Here is a 7,444-nt window from a genome sequence, read left to right on the forward strand (position 1 = left end):
TGTGAGCAGCTATTTTTGCTTCTGCTTTAGCCACTAGTCTCTGTAGTAGAAAGCGTATTTAGAGTTGTAAAAACTGTTTTTCCAATTGCATCCTAAATTTAAATATGGAACACGGTGATGCAAGTACTCTCTTGGTAGACACAGAAGTCACCGTAATTCAATTCAGTGCTGCTGGCACATGGCCCTCCTGTCTATGCCTGCAAGGTCTCCACATCACTAATGTCACCAGGGCAGATTACTTTTGTATTACCTATTTATGCAGCCTCTCTCTTTAGGACACCGTAAGTGATTTGCAGATGTTAGGTGACTAACTCTCTTAATATCTGTATTGGAGAGCTATGGATCCATTATGGAAAGTGAAACCTAATCCAGCCAGCTCACTTCCATGGCATATAGGCTCACAATCTTGAGATGCATGACCTTGTACTGAGCTCCCCAAGAAGAATCAATGTTCCCAGAGGATGAGCAAATCTTGGGCCCCAACTCCCCTAATAGATATTGTCCTGTCTTACTACAAGCAAGCCTGCTAGCAAGTTTCTCCAGAGATCAAAGCCCAAATTTACTTACTGCTCACGAGGTTGGCTGCCAGGTCAGGGGAGTCTGGGACCCATAACCTGATTTTATCCAGGCCTTTACACAGTTTGCATCCCAGGCTTGATTCAGCAGCCTGAGCCCTGACTAACTTCCTGCAGCTGGGCCTTTAGATGTTGATGATGGTGCCTCTTCCAGGAGAACCAGTCCTGACTGCCCGGCTGCGAGAAGGATTTCAGCTTGGTTTCCGTTGAACCACATGCTGTATGTCTCTTCCCTTGCTCTTTTCTAAAACCCCTGTGGCTCCTTGGGGCCAGGTTGTTGGCTCTCAGTTCTTGGAAGCTTCTCTGTGTGGCACTTTGTGGGGCAGCTAGATGAATGCCAGCTTGTTCTCCTTATGCCTCCTGACTGTCCAAGCTGCCCTCTTACGTTCCACATTTTATAGGAGGATGTGAATCTGACAGCAAATCCCAAAGAAACATTGGACCGGGTATTGCTACCACAGCAGTCCTAAGAGCTGGGGCTCAGTCAGTGGGGCTTCTTACTCAGAGGAGGGTGTGGGCATGTTCCTGCAGGCTGTCCCTCCATGCTCCTCCAGCTCTACATCTGCATGAAGGACTTCTGCTCCTGTAAATTCTTGCAATGCAGGAAATGCCCAGTGGAAAAAACAAATATAATCATGTCATCTTTCACACATTCATGGTATTTTGGCAATATTTCTAATAGCCACTAAGGGACAAGAGTTTATCTTTCCATTCTACATCTCAAATCTTTTTCCTTTTTTTCCCCCATCACTAGCATAAATTGTGCTTAGTCCAACAACAGGTTAAAATGGCAGTGCTTCTCATCATTGCAGAGACTCTCTTGCCTCTCACGGGGCCGGTGCTGCTCTGAAGCTTAGCAAATGTATTTCCTCTCTTTGCCTGTACCAGGGAGGTGTCTGGAAGATGAGTAAAGCTTTTCATGTGGCTGTGCACATGCTTTGTTCAAGACCTCTGTTTGTGAGTGCACACACTCAGGGGAGAGGCCTGCAGCCTAGGGGAGCGTTGGTGCCTCTGTGCTTCCCCTAACCAAGAAAAAAGGGGGGGGGGGGAAGGAAGGAGTCATCTGAGGTATCTGCCAGGGGTGAGAAATCAGGCTGCAAATATAGATACATTTTTTTAAAACCTCTGAGCCTCAGTCTCCTCATTTGGGGATAATAATAGTGCCTCATAAGTTCATTGTGAGGTGTTAAGGCAACAGGAGGTATAAAAAGCTCAGTCCAATGCCTGGCACATTACAAGCACTCAGTAAGTGCCTCCCAGCAGCAGCAGCATTACAGCTAATATCCTCCCGTTTCCACGTGACAGTCCTCTGCCTGGCAGGTCCCTAGCGCTTCTAGAAAAATCCCTGCACCACAGTGGTTCTGCACTTCTGGCTCTGGGGTCATCATGCTCCCGATCAGCTTCTGCTCCTTGGTTCAGGGAACATTCCCAGGCAGGACTGGGACAAGCTGGTGGAAACTTGCATTCCAGGTAGGCGTGGGGTCCTTGGACAGTACAGCCGCCCTTTCTACTGTTGACCGCTGCTTCTCCCCACATAGGCGGCGCTGCTCGGGCTCCCGCCTCCGTGGGGATTTTTCAAGGAGGCAACCTGTGGCAGCTGCTCTGTATCTAAGGCTGAGCACTTCAGCTCCTCATATTCTTTCCTTCTGCCCACACAACTCCAAAGGCCCAGACCATGAGTGCAATTGAACCCCATTTTTTTTTTTTTTTTTGCTGTGATAAGAAGCTTATTAGCAAGCTCTGTCCATCCTTTACTCATATCTGATTTGAGGTTTCATCTTATCCTTTTTCACAGAAATGTATCCACATCGAGCTCTTTCTGCAGAATATAGTAGTTCCTGAGGCCAAGTTCTATTTCTAAATGGGTGGATACCTCCATCCCCATCTCCATAGAACATGAGTTTCATGGAGGGTTAGGGTAAGACATTTTCTGCCTCTCTCCAAATAAGACACAAGCCACATAATCAGTCTGACCTTGACTGAGTACTTGGCCTTTCTCTCTGGAATATAAGGTCAATGCCATGCAAACTCTCTCTCATTTGATCTCATTACTTCACGTTCCTTGTTTTCAAACTCATTCATTGTAGAAGCAGAAGAACCCCTTCAGATGAGGCCTGAGTTGGAGCACAGCTCTCCCTTGAGCTCCGGGTCTGCTTTCTCTTCTCTGAGTTAGTAACTAAGCCCCAGGAATAGCTTGCATTTTCCTCTCTTAGGAACCAAACTCAGTATGGAAACTAGAATTCAAATTCAGTTTTTTGCAGAGATTCTCTTGTCTATGACGAGGACATCAATACGTACTATTTCCTCCTAATCATGATTCGTCTGTCTGTCTATCTATCTATCTATCTATCTATCTATCTATCTATCTATCTACCTACCTACCTACCTATTTTTGTTGGCTACTTCCTCACATGGACACTCCTTTGGTAACAACTCACATTAGAGTATAATGAAGAAACGCCTAGATACTCACACCGGCATTGTTATTACACCGCTAAATCTGTGAAAAAATGCACTGGCAAGGCTCAGGTGCAGAGGAAATACCTTTGTCTACAAATTTGGATACAGCTGACCAGTGATCAATACTTAAAAATTTTAAAAGATGCCAATTATGATTCCTCTTCTTTGCAACACCATCTCCCATTGGCCACTGAGTTCTCTCACCCTTTCTTTACTTCAATCCCTCTCAATTAGTTTCTTCTTTCTATTCCTACCATACTCCATTTCCTGGTTAAGTAATCACGTAGGGTCCATGGCAATAGCCTTCTAACTGGTCTGTCTACTTCATATTTTTTCTCTTGAAACATTATCTTAAAATTGCCATCTAATTAATCTAGTTAAACCATGACTTTCTCCAAACTATATTAATCCCAAGCCTCCAATTTTCCTACAGGAAAATGTCCAGAATTCTCTATATATGATATTAGAACCCCCTACAAAGCAGGTTTCCAATTTGTTCATCTATTTCCCACCTTTCTGGAATTTACCTATCAAATGGTTTTACTACTTCTCATCTAAAATGTGCTCATGGTACTCCAACTGCTGGCTTTCCTGGTCTTTCCTGTCTTTCAGCTCTTCCCCATCCTCCTCCACATATACACTCTTATAGATTGGGCTCAAGTGCACTCCAAGCTTGAAATGATCACTGTGCTCAGAGGTGTGATTTGTATGATTAATTTCATGTACTCAACCAACACTGGCTACTAACTTTTCTAGTGTTTTGAGTTGCACCCTAGCTTTGTATCCTGATCTCCTGTCACATGTCTCACATATCCTGGGTGGTAAGTTCCTCACAGATGGTTGATTCATAGTCCAAGTTTCTTTTAAAGTATCTTAGGCCTTGCACTAAGAAGGCAATATTGGATTTAATGAACAGAAGAAAAAGCAGCTGAAAAGGATAACCAATTATGCAAGCTCTTCTCATCCCCAGCAGAGAAATGATGTATCCAGAGTTTTATTCCTATGCACCTTGAACTTGAGGGGGGTGATAGAGAAGGCATTTTTCAGAGTGTTAAATATCTAGAAAGAATTGTGTGAGGTCATCTTGTCCAATTTCCTGGCTCTAAGTCATCTGAGGCAAGAGTTCTAGCATGTGCCTAAAGAGCCCATGGATAGAATTCCTTAGATCTTCTGGATAACTAAGTCTCAGAGTTGCGTCAACTCTCCCTGTGAGAGTTTTCTCACTTGTCATTCTGGGCCAATGTCTTGAAATTGTAGTTTACCATAAAAATTTTAAGATGTATATTTCAAATATATATGTATATTTCAAATATGTATATACAAATATGTATATAAAATAGAATATATGTATATTCCCAGGCGATTCTTTTTTTAAAAAAATATATGGTTTTATTGATTTCAGAGAGAGGAAGGGAGAGGTAGAGAGGGATAGAAACATCCATGATGAAAATCATTGATCTACTGCCTCCTGTACACCCCCTTCTGGGAAACAAGCCCACAAACTGGGTATGTGTCCTGATTGGGAATTGAACCCTGAACTGGTTCATAGGTCGGCACTCAACCACTGAGCCATGCTGGCCAGGCCAGGATTTCCCTGGCAGTTCTGATTCGGGTAGTCTGGAGAACACACTCTGGTGGTGGTGGGGGGAGGAGGGACTGCTCTGATTTGATTTTTTTTTTAAATTTTTAATTCAAACATACAGATTCTAGGACCATTTTCTGTGAACATTAAAAAACAGCTGATGAATAGCTTTTCTTAATAATTACGTTCTTATATGAGTAGTTTAAACCATATCTCTATTAAGCTCTAAGAAACACTTGATATTTCATACATATTTATTGAGCAGCAATGTGCTAGATATTATAGTTATAAAAAAGAATGAATTAAGTAATAAAGTAGATCTTTGTCCTCAGGAAGCTCAAAGATAGTGGGAAAATGAGAAAGTATGATAATGACGGTGCCAACCTATCATCTTTCATCTGAAGTTTGTAGACACTCTGTGTGTTCGTGGCAGTCCACAGGAAGCAGGGGCTTGGGTGCACTGCCCATGACACAGGCAGAAAGCTAATATGCATCGCCTCTGCTCTAGCTCCTGACTCTGTACCTCTAGGGCTCATGAAAAGAACATGCCAGCACCCTGACACTCCAACAGCTTTCCAAGAGGTGAGCTTAACCCATTGGTCACTGGTCCCTGAGAGAACATTTGGGATGACTGGCACTCAATAGGCACGTGGAGAGGACAGAGTCCCCCCCTGCCTCCTGCCCTAGTCTTTGCCATAACACTGTCACAGTTCTTCCCTACCATCTAGATACCTTTGATTCCACTGCCACCAACACTGAAGGCTGGTGCTCTCTCCATTCGTGACTTGCTAAGTGATTTGCTAAATAGGAAGATGAATGAAGCACAGGTCCTACTCTTAAAGAACTTATAGTCTACTAGAGATAAATCAAGTATGTATTGTACAATAAATAACCTGTCATAAAGTAGGATATAAACAAAATATACTAAGGGGTACTTCCAGCCCAGATTTGGATTGGGAGCTGGGAGGGTGGGCAGGATGGGAAATTTGACCAGGGTGGGGTGTTCATGCAAAAGGCTGTTATTGGACCAGGTACATCGGTGCTGTCATTACAAAGGTCAATGGCCGAGACCTTTGAGCAGCTGACATTGACCTTGGGCTGGAGGATGGACATGTGCTGGGTTCTGGAGAGACCACAGGCAGCTGAGTGAGAATAGCTTCACAGGGTCACTGCAGTGTATATCCTGGCTGTTACCCTGCGTCTTTTTCTTGCCTTTCCCTACTTGTACTGAATCAAAGGGGAGTAACCCCTGTAGGTTGCTTTTCCAAGGCCAGAGAATGGGAAGCATTGGGGATAAAGAGAGGGGAATAGGTACTTCTCCTCCCTTTCTGCAACTGCACAACTTCTCTGGCTCCAGTTGTTGTGGGGCAGGTCCATGTGGTTCCAGCCTCCACCTGGTGACAATAACCCTGAGCTCTGCAAACCCGCCCCCTCCCATCTGCTCTGCAGCGGTATCAGCTTCCTGTCTTTGCAATCTCTGAATCCCTCACTGCCTCCTGGCTGGCCTCTGGGCTCTTCCATCCCCCGTGTAATCAATCCCTACATCAAAGCCCTTCTGTTTCAAATTCTTCAGTGGTTTCTCTTTCCTGCTGAGATCCTGACCTATACACCGGTCTCTGGAGCTGGACAGCTCTGAGTCAGGGAACTGTAGCTAAGGACCAGCCTGGGAACCTCTTGCTGGAAGAGGTTTGTTGGAAAGCAAGGGGCCTCTAGAACAGCATGATATGTGCTTGCCTGACCGCATCCTCTCCAGAACCACTCAGGCTGTTGTCTAAAGGAAGTTCATATGGGGAGGAGGGGCAGCTAAAAAAATTCACTAACATAGGGTCAAGTAGGAAGGACGAAGAGAAAGCTATGTCAACTCAACTGAGAAATAAGCAAGGTTCTGAGGGAGAGGGTAAGGGGGAGGGGAGCTCATGAATCACCGAATTACCGTGGCACTCCTGGGCCTATTTAATGTTTGTACCTTGTGTCTGATTTCAAATAGAACAGAAAATAAAGTCGAGTGCTTCTTACTTAATATTCCAATAACATTTCCACTAGATCAAGTTCCCATTAGGACAAATGTATACAAATGAATCATTATAATTGTCCCCCCACTACCCCAGCCAAGTCTCTTGGGCCTCTGCTAAGAAATGATAAAAGTGATCAAACAAAACAAAGCACATATTGTCATGCCATGTAAAAAATAAGAGATTTCTAGAAGATCCTTTGTTGTACTGGAAGAGCACAAGCTACCTTTTTAACTGACATTTTGCTTTCCCTTTCAAATAATCACAGAGAGCAATGCAGTCCTTGGCTGCTGGTGAGGTCATCCTTTAGTTCCTGCTGACACGCTGATCAGGTCAGAGAGCCCAGGATCTCACAGGGAACACGGCTCTGGAGACACGAGAGAAGGCATCAGTCAGAGAACTGGAGCATCATGTGTGAATCGGTTATACGGAACCCACTGCCAGGTCGGGGGTGCGGACAGAAACATACCTGTATCACAGGCACTGCAGACTACAATGGGGAGAGAAATGCCGTCTGGGACTGTGTCCTTGGGGGATGTAATTTTTCATGCTGTGTAATGAACCTGCAACAATGACGGGCATTTCATTGTGGGTTTTACTGCACTAGGCAATTCTGACAGGTATATGGATACTTATTCCAAGTCAGAGTCATAAGATGAAGACAGTAGCAGGGAAGCTGCCTGACTTTGCAAAGATATATTTGGGGAGAAGATTTATCGTGAAAAGTTCAGACCGGAGAATAGCAGAGTAAAATGATCAAGTCCTAGGGTCATTTACTTATTTGTTCTACTCTATTCACTAGAAAGAGGGCTGCA

Source organism: Pipistrellus kuhlii, unplaced genomic scaffold (assembly GCF_014108245.1).
Source record: "Pipistrellus kuhlii isolate mPipKuh1 unplaced genomic scaffold, mPipKuh1.p scaffold_m20_p_8, whole genome shotgun sequence".
Taxonomy (NCBI): Eukaryota; Metazoa; Chordata; class Mammalia; order Chiroptera; family Vespertilionidae; genus Pipistrellus; species Pipistrellus kuhlii.